This window comes from Lipotes vexillifer, unplaced genomic scaffold (genome assembly GCF_000442215.2).
Source record: "Lipotes vexillifer unplaced genomic scaffold, Lipotes_vexillifer_v1.1 scaffold554, whole genome shotgun sequence".
In the NCBI taxonomy this organism is placed as follows: domain Eukaryota; kingdom Metazoa; phylum Chordata; class Mammalia; order Artiodactyla; family Lipotidae; genus Lipotes; species Lipotes vexillifer.
Genome location: NW_006794635.1, coordinates 2,021,552 through 2,040,817, shown reverse-complemented (window position 1 = coordinate 2,040,817; position 19,266 = coordinate 2,021,552). Strand labels below are relative to the sequence as shown.

Below are 19,266 nucleotides of genomic sequence, written 5' to 3'. Positions count from 1 at the left end.
TTTTTTTTTTTTTTTTTTTTTTTTTTTTTTGTGGTACGCAGGCCTCTCACTGTTGTGGCCTCTCCCGTTGTGGAGCACAGGCTCCGGACGTCCAGGCTCAGCGGCCATGGCTCACGGGCCCAGCCTCCCTGCAGCATGTCGGATCTTCCCCGACCGGGGCACGAACCCGTGTCCCCTGCATTGGCAGGCGGACTCTCAACCACTGTGCCACCAGGGAAGCCCCAAATTGATATTTTTATTGGCATTAAAATCATATTACTCCATTTTCTCATTCAGCAAACAGTTTTTGAGATCTATAAAGTTAACTTTTTTAATTTTTAAAAATAACATTAACTTGGAATTTTACTTTTTTTTCTTTTTATACATCTTTATTAGAGTATAATTGCACTACAATGGTGTGTTAATTTCTGCTTTATAACAAAGTGAATCGGTTATACACATAAATATGTCCCCCACCTTGCATCTCCCTCCCTCCCACCCTCCCTATCCCACACTTATAGGTGGTCACAGAGCACCGAGCTGATCTCCCTGTACTATGTGGCTGCTTCTCACTAGCTACCTATTTTACATTTGGTAGTGTATATATGTCCATGCCACTCTCTCACTTTGTCCCAGTTTACCCTTACCCCTCCCCGTATCCTCAAGTCCATTATCTAGTAGGTCTGTGTCTTTATTTCCGTCTTGCTCCTAGGTTTCTCATGACCTTTTTTTTTTAGATTCCATGTATATGTGTTAGCATATGGTATTTGTTTTTCTCTTTCTGACTTACTTCATTCTGTATGACAGACTCTAGGTCCATCCACTTCACTACAAATAACACAATTTCGTTTCTTTTTATGGCTGAGTAATATTCCATTGTATATACGTGCCACATCTTCTTTATCCATTCATCTGTCCATGTACACTTAGGTTGCTTCCATGTCCTGGCTATTGTAAATAGAGCTGCAATGAACATTTTGGTACATGACTCTTTTTGAATTATGGTTTGCTTAGAGTATATGCCCAGTAGTGGGATTGCTGGGTCACATGGTAGTTCTAGTTTTAGTTTTCTAAGGAATCTCCACAGTGTTCTCCATAGTGGCTGTATCAATTTACATTCCTACCAACAGTATAAGAGGGTTCCCTTTTCTCCACATCCTCTCCAGCATTTATTGTTTGTAGATTTTTTGATGATGGCCATTCTGACTGGTGTGAGGTGACACCTCATTGTAGTTCTGATTTGCATTTCTCTAATGATTAATGATGTTGAGTATTCTTTCATGTGTTTGTTGGCTGTCTGTATATCTTCTTTGGAGAAATGTCTATTTAGGTCTTCTGCCCATTTTTGGATTGGGTTGTTTGCTTTTTGATATTGAGCTGCATGAGCTCCTTGTAAATTTTGGAGATTAATCCTTGGTCAGTTGTTTCATTTGCAAATATTTTCTCCCATTCTGAGGGTTGTCTTTTCCTCTCCTTTATGGTTTCCTTTCCGTGCAAAAGCTTTTAAGTTTCATTAGGTTCCATTTGTTTATTGTTGTTTTTGTTTCCATTTCTCTAAGAGGTGGGTCAAAAAGGATCTTGCTGTGATTTATATCATACAGTGTTCTGCCTATGTTTTCCTCTAAGAGTTTGATAGTGTCTGGCCTCACATATAGGTCTTTAATCCATTTTGAGTTTATTTTCGTGTATGGTGTTAGGGAGTGTTCTAATTTCATTCTTTTACATGTAGCTGTCCAGTTTTCCCAGCACCACTTATTGAAGAGGCTGTCTTTTCTCCACTGTATATTCTAGCCTCCTCTATCAAAGATAAGATGACCATATGTGCCTGGGTTTACCTCTGGGCTTTCTATCCTGTTCCATTGATCTATATTTCTGTTTTTGTGCCAGTACCATACTGTCTTCATTACTGTAGCTTTGTAGTATAGTCTGAAGTCAGGGCCCCTGATTCCTCCAGCTCCTTTTTTCTTTCTCAAGATTGCTTTGGCTATTCGGGGTCTTTTGTGTTTCCATACAAAGGTGAACTTTTTTGTTCTAGTTCTGTGAAAAATGCCAGTGGTGGTTTGATAGGGATTGAATCGAATCTGTAGATTGCTTTGGGTAGTATAGTCATTTTCACAATGTTGATTCAGCCGATCCAAGAACATGGTATTTCTCTCCATCTATTTGTATCATCTTTAATTTCTTTCATCAATGTCTTATAATTTTCTGCATACAGGTCTTTTGTCTCCTTAGGTAGGTTTATTCCTAGATATTTTATTCTTTTTGTTGCAATGGTAAATGGGAGTGTTTTCTTAATTTCACTTTCAGATTTTTCATCATTAGGGTATAGGAATGCTAGAGATTTCTGTGCATTAATTTTGTATCTTGCTACTTTACCAAATTTGTTGATTAATTCTAGTAGTTTTCTGGTAGCATCTTTAGAATTCTCTATGTATAGTATCATGTCATCTGCAAACAGTGATAGCTTTACTCCTTCTTTTCTGATTTGGATTTATTTTATTTCTTTTTCTTCTATGATTGCTGTGGCTAAAACTTCCAAAACTATGTTGAATTATAGTGGTGAGAGTGGGCAACCTTGTCTTGTTCCTCATCTTAGTGGAAATGGTTTCAGTTTTCACCACTGAGCATGATGTTGGCTGTGGGTTTGTCATATATGGCCTTTATTATGTTGAGTAAAGTTCCCTCTATGCCTACTTTCTGGAGGGTTTTATCATAAATGGGTGTTGAATTTTGTCGAAAGCTTTCTCTGCATCTATTGAGATGATCATATGGTTTTTATCCTTCAATTTGTTAATATGGTGTATCACATTGATTGATTTGTTTATATTCAAGAATGCTTGCATTCCTGAGATAAACCCTGCTTGATCGTGGTGTATGATCGTTTTAATGTGCTGTTGGATTCTGTTTTGTTGAGGATTTTTGCATCTATGTTCATCAGTGATACTGGCCTGTAGTTTTCTTTCTTTGTGACATCTTTGTCTGGTTTTGGTGTCAGGGTGATGGTGGTCTCGTAGAATGAGTTTGGGAGTATTCTTCCCTCTGCTGTATTTTGGAAGAGTTTGATAAAGATAGGTGTTAGCTCTTCTCTAAATGTTTGATAGAATTCGCCTATGTAGCCATCTGGTCCTGGGCTTTGTTTGTTGGAAGATTTTTAATCACAGTTTCAATTTCAGTGCTTCTGATTCATCTGTTCATATTTTCTATTTCTTCCTGGTTCAGTTTTGGAATGTTATGCATTTCTAAGAATTTCTCCATTTCTTGCAGGTTTTCCATTTTATTGGCATATAGTTGCTTGTAGTAATTTCTCACGATCCTTTGTATTTCTGCAGTGTCTGTTGTTACTTCTCCTTTTTCACTTCTAATTCTGTTGATTTGAGTCTTTTCCCTTTTTTTCTTGATGAGTCTGGCTAATGGTTTATCAAATTTGTTTATCTTCTCAAAGAACCAGCTTTTAGTTTTGTTGATCTTTGCTATTCTTTCCTTCATTTCTTTTTCCTTTGTTTCTGATCTGATCTTTATGATTTATTTCCTTGTGCTAACTTTGGGGGGGGGGGTTGTGCTTCTCTCTCTAATTGCTTTAGGTGTAAGGTTAGGTTGTTTATTTGAGATGTTTCTTGTTTCTTAAGGTAGGATTGTATTGCTATAAACGTCCCTCTTAGAACTGCTTTTGCTGCATCCCATAGGTTTTAGGTCGTCGTGTTTTCATTGTCATTTGTTTCTAGGTATTTTTTGATATCCTCTTTGATTTCTTCAGCGATCTCTTGGTTATTAAGTAGTGTATTGTTTAGCCTCTATGCGTTTGTATTTTTTACAGATTTTTTCCTGTAATTGGTATCTAGTCTCATAGTGTTGTGGTCAGAAAAGATACCTGACATGATTTCAATTTTCTTAAATTTATCAAGGCTTGATTTGTGCCCCAAGGTATGATCCATCCTGGAGAATGTACCAAGAGCACTTGAGAAGAATGTGTATTCTGTTGTTTTTTGATGGAATGTCCTATAAATATCTAATGAAGTCCATCTTGTTTAACGTACCATTTAAAGCTTGTGTTTCCTTATTTATGTTCATTTTGGATGGTCTGTCCATTGGTGAAAGTGGGGTGTTAACGTCCCCTCTTATGATTTTGTTACTGTTGATTTCCCCTTTTATGGCTGTTAGTATTTGCCTTATATATTGAGGTGCTCCTATGTTGGGTGCATAAATCTTTACAATTGTTATATCTTCCTCTTGGGTTGATCCCTTGATCATTATGTAATGTCCTTCTTTGTCTCTTGTAAGAGTCTTTGTTTTAAAGTCTCTTTCACTTTCTTCACTCTCAGCCACCTGGCCTCCTTTCTCTTCCCTCGACATGTCAGGGCTTCTTCTGCCTCAGGGCCTTTGCACTTGTTGTTCTGATGCTTGACTCTCTTGTCCCCCATATTTACATGGTTCTCATACCTCTTCAAGGTCTTTACTCAAGTATCTTCTTCTTAACATTTGTTTCTGGTCTCCCTATTTACAACTGCAACATTCCGTCTTCCCCCAACATTCTCCATATTTTATGACTACCTTATTTTTTTCTATAGCTATCACCACCATCTGAGAGACTATTTTATTTACATAGTTTGTAAATTTTCTGCCTCCCCCTCTAGAATGAAGGCTATGCAAGAACAGGATTTTTTTTGTCCATATTGTTCTTCATGTATCCTCACTACCTTGAGTAACATTTGCTGAGTAAATTAATATTCCACAATTTTTATATCAATGTTTTATTCAAAAAATTCTAAAATTATAATCTTTGAATAAAGGTGCAAAACAGTTGAAACAATTTACAACCTTACGAGTCTCCCTCATACTCGAGATATGATTTGAAGGTATCACTGGTAAGCATCAGTAATAGTGACCACTACATATTTACAAGAGAACCTACTGAACCAAAGACTACTGGTTTCAAAAACTTGGACTAAGAATACTTTGACTAAGAATGCAGGAAATTACAAGTTGAAGTGCAGTGTTATCCTGGACTAAAAGTAAGAGAAGTTGGAAAAATAAATGTACATAATTCCCAGAAAAAGATTTCCTGGAAAAATAATGAAAAGTGTAAGTATGATTTTTCAACCCAAATTTAACTCTACAAGTTTAAGCCCATTTTCTTACAACGTGTTTAGTGAATTTAGGTTACTAAAAGGGACTCTGCTGGCCAGAGGGAGTGCAGTTTCCCATAAGAAATGGGCTACCTCATGGCTATGGGGAGGCCCCACAGCTACCATGCCTCACTTGCTAACCCAGCACTCAGTGGTGCCAGGCTTTGGTTTATATGAAGAAAACTGAGAGGAAAGAGAACATATGAGCACAGAGACGTTTCGGAGAGAATGTTGAATTGGAGTCTCCAGAGTGATCAAATGAGAGAACAGAAATACATTTTACATTGACTGTCAATTCTTGGTGACTCTAGCCCAGAAGTCCCTCTGTAATTCCCCAAAACTGATTTAGGAGCTCCTTATTGTTCAAATGCTATTCCATGAGGCACTGGGCAGGGACAGCAGACCCAATAATGTGGGCTTTTGAAGAACAAGTAAAGTTAGAAGGTTTTGCTGGAAGAAACGATAACTAGTGGATAAAAAGAAGTTTTGGTTTTGGCCTGTCCATGATGGAAACCATGGTTTGCCTGTGCAGTTTGTCCCCAAATTGTGAATTTTCAGTGGTTAATAGATTACTAAGTGACACCAGAGATAACATGGATTCATTACAGTCCACACTGCACAAGGACACCTCCACTTAGACATCTAAAAGCCATCTCAAAATTAAATTCAAAACTGAACTCCTGATCTTTTCACCAAAACCAATCTTTCCATCTAAGCTGATTGCAACTTCTTTCTTCCAGTTGCTCGTGCCTGAAGTCTTAGAGTCATTTATCTCAGTCTGTTTGGGCTGCTATAACAAAATACCACAGAGTGGGTATCTTATAAACAACAGGAATTTATTGCTCACACTTCTGGAGGCTGGAAGTCCAAGATCATGGTGCCAGCATAGTTGGGTAGGGTCCTCTTTCTGGTTCATAGCTGGAGCCTTCTCACTGCATCCTCGTCTGGCAGAAGGGGTTAGGGATCTCCCTGGACCCTCAGTTACAAGGCACTAATTCCGTTCATGAGGGCTCCACCCTCATGACCTAAGCACCTCCCAAATGCCCCACCTTCTAATACCATCACATTAGGCATTAGGATTTCAACATATAAATTTTAGGGGGACACAAACATTCAGATCATACCATCATCCTTGATGATTTTTTTCTCTCATAGCCAGTTTGTCAGGGAATCATTAGCTCTACCCTCAAAGCACATTTGGAATTAGATTACTTTTCACTGTACCACTGTTCCCACTCTGGTCCTCATCTTCTGTGCTCCTGTCTCCCATCTGGTCTCCCTCCTCTACCTCCCATTTAATGGGTTGAATTGTGTCTCCCCAAAATACACGTTCAAGTTCTGATACCCAGTACCTGTGAATATGACCTTATTTGGAAGTAAGGTCTTGGCAAAAGTAATTCAGATGTAAATTAAGAGGATGTCATACTGGATTAGGGTAGGCCCTAAATCTAACTACTGGTGTCTTTATAAGGAAAGAAGAAAACACATAGAAACAAAGGAACACATAGAAGAGAAGCCCATGTGACAACCAGACAGAGATTGTAATGGTGCAGCTACAAGCAAGCAACACCGAGGATTGGTAGCAGCCACCAGAAGCTCAGGAATGGCAAGAAAGAGTTCTGCCCTAGAGACTTCAGAGGGAGGGTAACCCTGCCAACACCTAGATTTTCAACTTCTGGCCTCTAGAACTGAAAGAATAACTTTTTGCTGTTTTAAGCTACCTGGTTTGTGATACTTTGTTACAGAAAACCTAGGAAATTTATTATACCCACTGCAGTCTAGTCTCAACATGGCAACCAGAGGAGTTCCTTTAAAATATCAGGCAGATCATCCCACTTACTCACTCAAAAGTCTCCAGTGATTTCCCTCTCCTCCCAGAGAAAAAGCTGAGAGCCTTACAAAAGCCAGGAAGGTCCTGCAGGACTGACTCCGCAGTGATGCCGATGACCTCATCACCTACTATCTCCAGCCACACTGGACTCCTTGTGTTCTTCCAACACTCCAAGCACATTCCTGTGGAAGGGCATTTGCACTGGCAGTCTCCTTGCCTAGAACATTCCTTTCCCAGATTTATGTATGACTAGCTGTCTCACTAGTTCAGTTAAATGCCAACTCCTCAGTAAGACCTAATATGGTTACCTAAAATTGCAGATCTCCCCCACCAGTTCCAAAGCTTCAGAATCTCCTTTATCCTGCCCTCCTTCTTCTATCTCTGAAAAACATTTATCACCTTCTAGTGTATCATACAATTTACTTAATTATCACGTCTATTTTATATTGCCCATCTCCCCCTACTAGAAAGTAAAGTTCATGAAAACAGGGATCTTTATCTATTTTAACTGATATATCCCCACACACACAAAGTGCCTGGCACATTATAGCTGTTCATCCAATATCTTTAGGATGAATGAATAGGAAAAGGCAACATGACACAGCAGATGTGAGGATTTGCCAACCTCTGATCTCTGCTATTCTTAATCCCATTTTTATTTAGATCAAGTTTTCAGTGGTTAGATAACACCTCGAGGGTTCCAGCTAAAAGGCAGTATCCTCACTTTCTCATTTTTAGATAGGTATGCAGAGTGTTACCCTTGGTGTCTTTTTCATCAAAAACTGCCACCAAAAATGAACGTAGAGGAAATTCCAAAAAAAGTAAACTCCTGCTACTACTGCTTCCAAAATATCTTTGTTGAGGAACAAAATGTTGAAAGTAAGAATTAAATGCTTCAAAGGTTCTAGTCATCTTCCCAAAATACAGGCATCACGCTCCTTTCCATCTTAGTAGAATGGGCTCACAGAGGCTCTATAATTTGTATAGTTAAAAATTACCAAATAGCTTAGGGGTGCAGATTAGAAGTTCTAGGCATTGGTGTCTATGAAATCATCATAGGCTAAAACACTTAATCCTTTGAGCCTAAATCCAAATTGCAAACTACCCAGGAAAAAAAATGAGATCATATATCTGCTACTCAGATCATGTTCTTATCTGCCAAAAATGCCTCTGAGAAGAATGATGTGTGTGCGTGTGCAAATACACAATACACACACATGCACACACACACAAGCACACTCTCATTCCAGCAGCAAAATTACTTTGAAAACATTAATACATATTAATAAAAATGTAAAGAAAACAGCTGTTTGAATTTCAGATAAACTGTGGACCATTTTTTACCATTTAAGTCATTGAGAGTGCTGTGCACATAATTGAACAAAAACATTGTCCAAAAAAAAACGCAAGTCGGCTAAAAAAGGAAGTTAAAAATTTGAGTTTAAAAAAATTTATCATAAATTATTAGTTATCTTGCCTGGTTGCTGAGGGAGATGCTCTGGTTAATATGTGTTCCATATGTGAATCAGTAATTTAGACTATCATAAAATATACTTAGTACTCTAAAAGAACATCCCCTTTCTTTGATGAGGCAGTTAAAGGTTTTTCAAAATATTTCTGGGCCTTATAGTCACCATGGTTAGCAAGAAATATCACTTAACTACAATTGTATGCAAATGCCAGCTAACAGAATTCTGACAAATACCAGAAAGTTTACTATAGATGAAATTCAGGGTTACCCAGAGAGACATTTACCTTGTAATGTAGCCCTTCCAAGTTTTATTAATGTCAAGACTTGGACTGCTCTAAGTACCCATCTAAATATTATACAACCCAGAGGAGAAGCACTTAAAGCCGCGGGAGAGGGTGCAGGAGTGGGGTTGGACCCAGGGCTGAGGCAGGCACCCTCCTCCTTCCTGCCTCAGTGGGTCATGCCCAGGGCAGCAGCAGCAGGGGAGTGACTGGACGGTGCCCGCACAGGAGACAATACCTTTTCCAGTTACAGCGCAGGGATCACAACAAACACAGCCGCCACAGAAGCACTGTGGCATTACCTCTCCCATCAGTTTAGCAGCCTCCAAGGAGACTGACTTACACAGGAAAGAACTGAGACTCTGAAGCCTTTTGGGGTTTTTGAAGAGGAAGAGGGACTGCAGCACAGAATTTTAATTTGGGGAAAATTAAATAACCTGGTAAAAGAGTGGATACAAGAAATCAGTGAAAGCAAGAATCTTCCACAGTCTGTAATTGAAAATGTTGGGGGAAACACTTTTACATTTGGATCTTATGGATTAACAGTACATACAAAAGGTGCCGATATTGATGAGTTGGGTGTTGCACCAAGACGTGTTGATTGAAGTGACTTTTTCACCTCACTCTATGGTAAGTTGAAACTACAGGAAGAAGTAAAAGATTTAAGAGCTGCTGAGGAGGCATTTGTACCAGTTATCAAACTGTGCTTTGCTGGGATAGAGATTGATATTTTGTTTGCAAGACTAGCACCACAGACTACCCCAGAAGACTTGGACTTAAGAGATGACAGTCTGCTTAAAAATCTAGATATAAGATGCATAAGAAGTCTTAATGGTTGCAGGGTAACTGATGAAATTTTACATCTAGTACCAAACATAGACAATTTCAGGTTAACCCTGAGAGCTATCAAACTGTGGGCCAAACACCACAACATCTATTCCAATATATTCGTTTCCTCGGTGTTTCCTGGGCTATGCTAGTAGCAAGAACTTGCCAGCTTTATCCAAATGCAATAGCATCAACTCTTGTACATAAGTTTTTCTTGATATTTTCTAAATGCTATGCATTTAGATCATAGTAAAACAAAATTGATTGTAGACACTGAAAAAATACATACATACAGCCCAGAGCAACACTGCTCTAATTCACTGTGGCATGTGGCCCCTAGGCTTCTGCTTTACACTTGTGCATGCTACGAGAAAAGGCAGCAATTGGAAACACATTCCCTCACAGCCAAAATCCTTCCCGTCAAGTAATTACTGGAGACCCATTTCAGAGGCAAAGGCATGACAGTTAATGGGTGTTAAAAAATAAATCAAATGGGATGGAAACAAACACACAATGTGAATGAACATACTCCTCAGATGTCAGACTTTGAATAGGCACAGGCAGACAAAACTTTGGGTCCCAGCTATTGAGCATGTCCCTTTCCTTCTCTGGGAGGCCACATACTGTCACTTCTGTGCTCAGGCTCTTAGGATGATTTCCTTGTTAATGATAAGTGATCCCCCAAGTTAATGATGAGTGGTAAGTGCAGCCAACTCTATGGTCTGAGACACCACAAAATGCACACCTATCCCACTGAGGAAAGGACATCACTTATACCAGGTCAGCCTGATAAAACTCCATATCCAGTTCTCAAAGCCATTCTGGGTTTGATAAATCCATGTTACTAGGATATAAAGAACATCCATGAGGGCAAGGACTTTATTTTACTCACTGCCATATCCATCTCCAAGAACAGTGCTTTGCATGTAGTAGGCACTTGAAAAATATTTATTGGATGGGTGAATGGCTAGTCTGTTCTACTGGAAACACCTGTACAGTGGTAAGAAGTTTGAGCCTATGTAGAAATGAAATGCCTCTAGTATCCAGTTAGCTTCCATAAAGCTCAGATTAATGTCAATGCTTCCAAGGCAGCAGTTCTAAAAACTCCATGCTGGTTGTATACTACTTTGGATTTTTTTTGTTCCAAGGAAATAGTTCTGATGAAGTCGTGGACACTAGGATTTGCTCTGGGGACTAAAGGAACAGGCAAGTCTTAATACAAATGTACCAACCACAACAGCAGAATTCCAGAATGATAATATCAATAAACAGAAGAGGACTTTGGCAGGTTACCCTCCTGATGGCCCTCAGATTACATACAACACTGTCCCTGCTGGTCCAGTTTCTCTGAACAAATGGTTTTGCCTTTTCTCTATATCTTGCCTCACGGAGGCTCCTCTCCCTTCTGTCTGTGGTACAAATCTTGATTAGATCTCATTTGAGCTGTCACATTTATCATCACAACTGCTCTCCTTACATCTAATCTCTCCTCCCTCTAGTTCATCTCTTATGCTTCCTCCTTTTAAAAACTCTCAGTTCATATTCCCAATATAATGAGATCCAAATACCTCAGCAGGACCCAAAAAGTCCTTCACAAACACGCCTGATCTCCTGACATTTCTTTCTAGCCCAGACCCACCATGTTCTCATGCCCGAATATATACACATACTGCTGTAGCTCTACTGCACCGCCCTCTAGTCCCCATGCCCTTTCCAGCTTCCTGTCATTACTCATGGAATTTCCTGGGCCTATAATGCTTCCACATCTTGTCTACCTAGGGCATTCAGAGTTCAAATATTACATCTTTCCTGGATACCCCACTATCTACCATGCCCTCACCAGCGCCCACCCTGTCTCCACAGCCTGACACAGAAACCCTCAGAGGCCACCTGACAAAACTGATCCTCCATCTGTGATCTCAGAGCATTTTTGACACCTCTAATGTGGTAGATTTTCTCCAAAAATGGTCACCAATAACCTCCCCCATCCCTTTATGTACATGCCACTCCTCCAGTATATTTTGCACTCCTTGAATTTTGGCTGGCCTTGTGACTTGACTAGAATCCAGTAGAAGTAACCCTGTGCCAGCTCTGGGACTAAGCCTTAAAAGAAGCCAGACACCAGATAAAGAAGCGTCGATGAGTTTACTATTTGACACAAGACCATGTGGAAGAGAACTAAGGAGCCCCCAAGCCATTCCAGCCACCCCAGCTGAGGCAGCAGACAAGAGTGAAGCCATCTTGGGCATTCCAAGTTCCTAATTCAATGCAGCCGAATGGGTGACCCCATTCAACACCATATGGCACAGACCCACCAGCTGATTACTGATAATTGTTTCAAGGCAGTAAGTTACGGAGTGGGTTATTTCCCAGCAAGGTAACTGAAACATTTCCTATGGTATATTATAGTTACATGTTTACATGTCTAAATCTCTGCAGCGGGCTAGATTTTCCAAAGGTGATTGCAGCAACATCTCCCATACTCTTCTGCTGTATCCTTGCCATTCTGCCTTCAAGAGGTAAAGTCCAATTTCTCTCCCCTTGAATTTGGGGTGTCCATAGTGACTTACTTGTAGCCACAGAATGTGGAAGAAGTAACAGTGCATGACTTCCAAGGATAGTTCAAAAGAGCTCTTTCAACGTCTACCCTGGTCTCTTGGAAAGCTCTCTCTTTGGATGCCCCTCTTAGGTGTTCCGTTTTGGGGGCAGCTTCCATGCTAGAGAAACTAAAGCCACATGGAGAGGCCATGTGTAGATGCTCCAATCGACAGCTCCGGCTGAGCCTACACTTTGAGTTATCCCAACCCAGACACCACATATGGGAGTAAGGAAACCTCTGGATGACTCCAGCCTCAGCCACTCAAGTCTCTTCCAGCCACTGGAATGTTCCCAGCCAAGTTCCCAGATATTGTGGGGCATAGAGAAGCCTATTCCACCATGCCCGGTCTGATTTTCTGAGCCACAGAATCTGTGAGCAAAAAAAAACGGTTGTTGTTTTATGTCACTCAGTCTAGGGCAGTTTGTTACCCAAAAACAGTCAACTGGAGCACCTCCCAATCAGACTCTGGGCTCCTGGAAAGTGGGGAAACATTCAGTCATCACTGTATCCTAGTTTATAGTATGATACCTAGAGGCACAAAAGAGGCTCTCACCAAATATTTACTGAGTGCAATTGAAAGGTTGGAATGTCTGCTATCTTTTTTTTTAATGTTCGGCTTTATGGAATTTTGGAAATCTACACATTTGGACCAAAAATAACCTAGAAAATATATTTATGCATTAGGTTTATCATACTATGTTTTGAGGATTCTTACAGAAATGGCTCTTTACTCTTCCTTTCTTCATGGTATGAAATCCTATGGGAGGAGTTGGACCTGGTATTGCGAAGCAAACTGAAATAGCACAAAATAGAGGAAAGTATTCAGTAAAAAGGAAAATCAATCCAATTCAGCTAAATGCAAGTCATTTGTTCCCTTTTCCAATCAAAGTGTCTATCCTGTGTTCCTCTGTTCCATTTTACACAAGGGAAAAAATTTCTAAATGCCCTGTGTGCCCATGATTTTCCTCTCCTAAGAAATCAAAAGTCAATACCCAAATGCTACTCAGCATAACCCTGTAATTTCTTTGGCTCAATAAGATGTCTGTAACATTGAAAAGTTCTTTTAAAAAGTCTATCTTAGGGCTTCCCTGGTGGCGCAGTGGTTGAGAGTCCGCCTGCCGATGCAGGGAACATGGGTTCGTGCCCCGGTCCGGGAAGATCCCACGTGCCGCGGAGCAGCTGGGCCCATGAGCCATGGCTGCTGAGCCTGCACGTCCGGAGCCTGTGCTCCGCAACGGGAGAGGCCACAACAGTGAGAGGCGAGGCCACAACAGTGAGAGGGCCGCGTACAGCAAAAAAAAAAAAAAATGTTGATAATGCATGTATAAGGGTTTTTTTTTTTTTTAACTTACCCAAAGTTTGGTTAGCTACAGTTCCTCAAAGCAGTCCTAAACAATTTTCGTTTTCATAAAGAAAAAAAAAAAAAAAAAAAAAAGTCTATCTTAGAGACCCAACAAGTGGTGATGTGTTTCCCTGGTAGCACACTAATTTCTTCGTTTTCTTGTTTTGTCAAGGAAAGAGATGCTCAGAGTAAGTGAATTTTCCAGATAGCCTCCCCCAACTCAGAAGACCTTACTTAGAAAGTCTACGAACTCTCCCACCACAGGGAACTGGTCACCCCTGCAGTACCTTGGGCTGAATGAATAAGGCCTGGCCAACCCTTGTGTGTCAGTAAATGCTGGGCTATAGCAGTTTCCAATCCTAAATTGCATAAAGGCTGAGGGTTGTGCACGCAAACCCTTAGCGCCCCCTGGAACAAACCCATCAGTGACTAAGACTCCTCCACAGAAAGTGGCAGGTATGAAGCAAAATCCACATTTAATAACCTTACTCTTAAGTTTTAACACTATTTATTTACAGACACTAGAATGGTGGAGAACTTGGTGGAGAACTCCCACCGCCCAAGGCTTCAGGCTCCTTTTAACCCTTGGCAGCCCAACAATGGAAGGGTCAAAGCTTTCTAGCCACACTGATACAGATCCTGCCAAAGGTACTATATCTGAGTCCCCTGAGATGAGCAAAAAAGATTTATTCTCCCCTGTACAGACTTGATGTTTCTACTTTCACCATGATTCACTCAGTCACGGTTCTTACTGACACCATTAAATGCTTAGTTTCCAACTTGATTTGACTTGATTAATTTATTCACTCACATATTCAACCGTGCAGGATTTATTCAACACTCACTATGTGCCAGGCCCAGATTAGACGCTGAAAATAGAAAGATGAACAAGACCCCCTCTCTCATCTTAGGAAACTCACCAGCTAGTAAGGATGGGAGACAAGTAAACAAATGATTGGAATATTCCACAACAAACTACAGGCTGGGGGCTATATCCGACCAGCTGCCAATTTTTGTATGTAACATTGTATAGGAACCCAGACACATTAATTTGCTTATATATCACCTATGGTGGCTTTCAAACTGCAATAGCAGATCTAAGTCATTGCATTGAAGATGCTGTTGCCTGCAAGGCCAAAAATAGTTGCTATCTGGCCCTTTACAGAAAAGGTCTGCTGACTGTATGATAACAGAGATCCGTTCCATATGCAACAGTCCACAGAGGCGGGGATGGTTGCCAAGGAGCACCTGCGCAGAGCGGAAGCACGGAGGATCAGCCGGGAATAAGGGCAAAGGCAGACGATAACAGGCAAGAGCAGAGGGGGGCTTCTGAGAATGGTTAGGTCACGGGGGGAGAAGAAAGGTGTGGAGGGAGATGCAGCTGAGAAGGGAGAAAGTGCAGGTCTCCGCAGGCCATGAGGAGGCTGTGTTGGACTCTATTCTGTCAGCAGTGGAGGTTTTCTATAGGGTTTTAAACAGAAGAGGCAACAGAAAATAGACTGAAAAGAGATGAGCAGAAAAACCAATGAAGATTGTGCATTGCATTGGTCTCAGCCAGAGATAATGACTCAGAAATAAAAAAGGCAGTGGCATCTGGATGGAGAGGACGATTCAAAGGTCTCGAAGGAAACAAATTAACCAACGTTAACGTATCACATACATTCAGTGAACACTCTATGTGGTGTAATAACTGCGGTGGCTGAGTAATAACTGCTCTGTTCTAATCCATCCCTGAAAGGCTCAGACAAGGACCATCCTGTACCTGTGGAGCTCAAAGAGGAAAACCTTTGGTCAGCTTTTTAAAAATAATTATAGCTAAATATTGTTCGATGGTCCCTGGTGAAATGAGTGGAACAGGTGACTAGATTGTTGACCACAGGAAACTTCTACTCATTATTTGATCATTTCCCCCCGGCTTGCTTTTCCCTTGACGAGACCTGCGGAGCAGGGAGGGGGGTAGGACACCCCGGGGCAATGAGCACAGGCTTTGTATCCAGATTGACCTCAAGCAAGTCCTGAAACATTCACTTCATTGCTCTGTGCCCTTGGGCAAGCTCCTTAGCCTTTTGTATCTCAGGGTCCTCATCTGTAAAATGAAGACAAAATAGGGTAAGAATGGCCAAGTAGGTGATGTATTGGTAGAAGAATTAGATAGGACAGCACAGGCAGAGTGCTTAGCTCAGGACTATAGTTAGTCGAAGTGAACACCAGAATCCTTTAGATCTCAACCAACAGAGAAGCCTCAACCCACCTCAACCAAATAGGTGAGATCCCATTTCTACTGGCACCTAACACAACTGAATAACTGAGGAGCTGAGTACACTGTTTCATGTCTGTTTTCCAAATAGAGTGAGGGCTCCAAGATATCAAAGTCCATGACTCCACTGGCCTCCTCGGAGCCAGCACAGTGCCAGGGACATGGTAAGGGGCCAGACATATTTGTTGAACAAATAAGAGAGTGGGGAGAAGAGGGAGGAAGGAGGGGGGAGGGGGAAGGAGAGGAAGAGAAGGAAGGACACGGAACCTCTCTCTGCCTCTCAACATCACTGCCCCTAAACCTGGCTGTTCAGAAAGGGACGAGGGTGGGGATTAAGTGGCTAGTGTGGATGACATGCATCTCTAATCCTTGAAGCCACCTTTTGAGGGTCCAAAGTATTCAGACCTTCTACCCAGCTGGGAGCAGCTTCCTTGGACTTCATTTAGCAACAGGCAGTGAGTATCTCAAAAAAGGCAGACTTCCCCAGGCCTGGGAATGGAGGGACTGTTTAACCAGAAATTCTGGCTGCCAAGGGCCAGAGACCAAGGCAAAGCGGGGCAGAGTAACACTGCAGCTCAAGGGACACAGTTCAGAAATTCATTAAAATCAAATCTTCTTATAAGCAACTTTATTTTTTACAAAGTCTGTGCTTCTAGAAGTCTCAGCGGGAGGCCTTGGATTTAGCAATCTGGGTCCACAGCAAATGTCGACTCTAAGGCAGAAAACTCAAATCTAACAATGCTTAAAGCACCAAAACAATTTTTAACCACTCTAATGGAAATCTTTCCAAAATATATTATGTGCCCCCAACCATGATAAATAGAGTAAACATGCCACAACTTTTCCTGGTGACCGGAATCACAATGAAGAGTGCTGGTGACTCTGCCGAGTTATAGGCATTGTTGATTATTTCTCTAAGAGCCCAGACTTCTAAACTGTTCTCATCTGTAGAGTTCTGACTCTCTTTCTTGACACTTTTCTTTAGGTGGCTACAATAGGCCTATTAAACTGTTGCGCCTACACCGAAGTGCACCCAGAATGTTCTACTTGATACTTCTATTTCTACTAACCGTAGCTGCCTCTATTTTCCTCTGCTGCTTCTCATGTTGCTATGGACCGTCTGTAATCCTTCCCATTCCTTGCACTACCCGTCTGCCGCCCCTCCAATCTCTGGTTAAAACAAGGAGAAAGCCACAACTTTCCAGAATAAAGGAGAAAACCCACTATCACATGTCAAATTTCAGTTCCGGTCTCTAGAGTTATTGATACTGGTGTAAACTCACATTTACGTATAGAAACAGATGGTTGCCTATGGGACTATCTATAGATGTGTCTAGATACATGGGCCAGTATACACTCATATATATCAGCACACCTGATATATATGAGTGCAGCAATGACATTCCAACAGCAACCAGCACAACTAGGACACAGATCTTGGTTTCTAATACTATTCTTCAGTAAAAGGAACCAGGGTTCCTTGGAGAAATGGTTGATTCTAGAGCTTGAAATATACAGTATGAGCCTGGAGTATCTTGTAGTGCTAGAAAGCAAGGAAACACTGAAACTTTTAACCCCATAAAACAGGGGCATGTCAGAGGGACAGGGGAACCAACTGAAAGAGCTCCCAATAGACAAAGCTAGGAAACCCTGAGCAACAAAATAGATAAAGTAGTATTAGATTATAATTCAAAGTATAAAGTAAGTGTCCACAAGTCCATAGTGATATAAATAAATGACTAAATATATAAATAATTGGGAAATCAAACATACCATGTAGAATAATTCCAAATAATTTACATAGACACTCTACCCTCAAGGAAACTGAGCATAATGCCCCTCTCAAGCATGGACTGCGGGGCTTCCCTGGTGGCTCAGTGCTTGAGAGTCCGCCTGCCGATGCAGGAGACGCGGGTTCGTGCCCCGTTTCGGGAAGATCCCACATGCCGCGGAGCGGCTGGGCCCGTGAGCCATGGCCGCTGAGCCTGCGCGTCCGGAGCCTGTGCTCCGCAAATGGGAGAGGCCACGACAGTGAGAGGCCCGCATAACGCAAGAAAAAAAAAAAAAAAAAGCATGGACTGCAAGAAGTGACTTCCTTTCAGAGAGGACAGCATAGAAAGGTAGGGTTGAGATAGGCTGGGACCTGGGATCTGGGACCCTTTGCTGCAGTGCTTGCACCTGGACAAGCGTCTGGTCCAGCAACAAAATAAAAAGAAACTATAAAGGACTAAAAATTACTGTGTGCACTGCAGTTTGAGCAAATTCTGGACAATAAGATACAAAGAGACAAAAAAAAAAAATAATCCAACTGCCACTTCTGAAGAGCCAGGAGAAAAAGCAGGGTACTGCAAATGCCCCCTGCACTCAACACCACCAAAGGGGTGGGCAAACCACCTAAGACACCCCTCTGGCCCGACCCCTGGACACACCCCTACCCTCGTCCCATATAAGGAAACAGCTCACCTCCCACAGGGGAGCGAGCAAGGAAACATGTTACTTGTTTTCACTCCCTCCTGCTGTGGCAGGGGCCCCAATAAAGCCTTGCCTGAATTTCTTGACTGGTCTCTTATCAATTTCTATTGATTGGGGAAGGCCAAGAACCCTGGTCTACTGGTATCAGGGGGAAAGTAACTTTACAGTGGAGAAACATGACCTCAGCCAAGTGCTCAAGATCAACGTCAGTGATGCTGATAATATGTACCCTTGATATGATGTGATAAGGATGGCCCATCCCCTCTACAGTTTTCATCCCCAACACCCATAACCACAGTGGAATGATGAGACTCTCATCAGACAAATCCTAATTGAGGAACAGTGTTCAAAACACCTCACCAGTATTCCTCAAAACTGTTGAGGTCATCAAAAACAAGGAAAACCTAAAAAGTTCACATAGCCAAAAGGAGCCTAAGGACACATGATAACTAAATGACTAAATGTAATGTGGGATGCCTTGGATCCTGGAACAGAAAAGGGACATTAGGGAAGAAGCAAGGAAATTTAAATAAGCTGCTCACTTTAGTTAACAGTATTAATAATGTGTCGATATTGGTCCATTCATGAAAACATATGTACTCATCTTACTCATGTAAGATGTGAATAAAAGGGATAACTGGGCCTAGGGTATATGGGAACTCTCTGTACTATCTTGGCAATTTTTCTATAAATCTAAAACTGTTCTACAATGAACAGCTTTTTTTAAGAAAAATTAAGTCACAGGCCTCCAGGCTTGGGAAGGGAGGGTGAAGGGCTCCACTCCTACAGACCCTGCTGCTCTGGGGATGGGGGCTTTTGCCCATCCAGGTACAACCCCTGCCCTCAAGGTGCTGGCCCCCGACAGTGGATCAGGGCAATCTGCATGCCCTTAGAACATGACTCAGGGCTTGAAGGCTTTCAAAAGTCTGTGCAAACAATTATTTCCCATATGTACTCTTGTCATATTTATTCTTCTGCAAGCTAACAAGGCTCAGATTCATCAAGGAAGAAAAGTCCACCCAGAAAATGACAAAAACTCATGTGATACTAAGAAGCCAATTGGTCAGAATTTGTTAGGGAAAG

General features: G+C 41.5%; 1 pseudogene; it reads left to right on the top strand.

Moving 5' to 3' along the window:
• LOC103078892 (poly(A) polymerase alpha-like) overlaps positions 1-11,381 on the top strand; it is a 53,383-nt pseudogene extending 42,002 nt beyond the window's left edge.
• The last annotated feature ends 7,885 nt before the right edge of the window (positions 11,382-19,266 follow it).